Source organism: Leopardus geoffroyi, chromosome C3, assembly GCF_018350155.1.
Source record: "Leopardus geoffroyi isolate Oge1 chromosome C3, O.geoffroyi_Oge1_pat1.0, whole genome shotgun sequence".
NCBI classification, from domain to species: Eukaryota; Metazoa; Chordata; class Mammalia; order Carnivora; family Felidae; genus Leopardus; species Leopardus geoffroyi.
Genome location: NC_059338.1, coordinates 10,043,943 through 10,044,841, shown reverse-complemented (window position 1 = coordinate 10,044,841; position 899 = coordinate 10,043,943).

The following is an 899-nucleotide window of genomic DNA, read 5'->3' as shown; positions in this document are numbered from 1 at the left end:
AGGGAACAGTGACTTGGCCACCGTATTGTTTCAGCAGCAACATGTGGCTGAAGTGTTCTTGGGTTTTTCATCTCCACACCTAGCAGTGACTCAGTGTTTAGCCTTAGGCCACACAGCTTAACATAGCCTTGTTTCTTGAGGATGAAAAGATATTAAAACCTTTCTGACCTCTGAAGGATTTTGTACAAAGTATTATCTGCTGTCAAAAATTATAATATACGTGCAGTTACGGTCTCTTTGAAATAGACACCATCAAAGATCTGGGATAGGCAGGGAGCAAGAAACACATTTCAGAAGTACTTTCCAAGTGCATGGAACCCCTCCAGCGTATTTGGGTTCAATGTGAACTTGATCATTCAGGTATGAGTATTTCTTGTGAGCCTTGACTGATGTGAGCTCTGAGGCAGGTGGGACATGTGTAGAGGCTGATAGAGTAAGAGGTTGTGTCGCAATTCATGGGCCCACTGGGAGGCCCAGCCTCGCACAGAATTGTCTGTGACTAAGGAAAGAACCTCTCTCTAGGTCTTTCAGGTGAAGGTGAAAATAGAGAAGACCTCTGTGGCTCGCTTAGGGTGCTGAGCCGGTTCCCCCAGGGTCCTAGTGGTCTGGTACCCACCGTTCTCTATCTGTCTATGCAACTGCTCTGAGGGAGCAGAAGCTGTCATTTTCCGAAAAACCCTTACTTAAGGCATTCTTGGCAGGATTCACCTCCTATGAACAGAGATGATTTCAGAATGAATCGCATGGTTACAACTGTTACGGGGCGATGGTTCTCACACTGCGTCCCCCCAGGTAGCAGCAGCAACATCGCCTTGGAATTTGTCAGAAATGCCAATCCGTGGGCCCCACTCCAGACCAAACAAATTAGAATCTCTGGGGACAGAGTGCAGCAGTCTGTG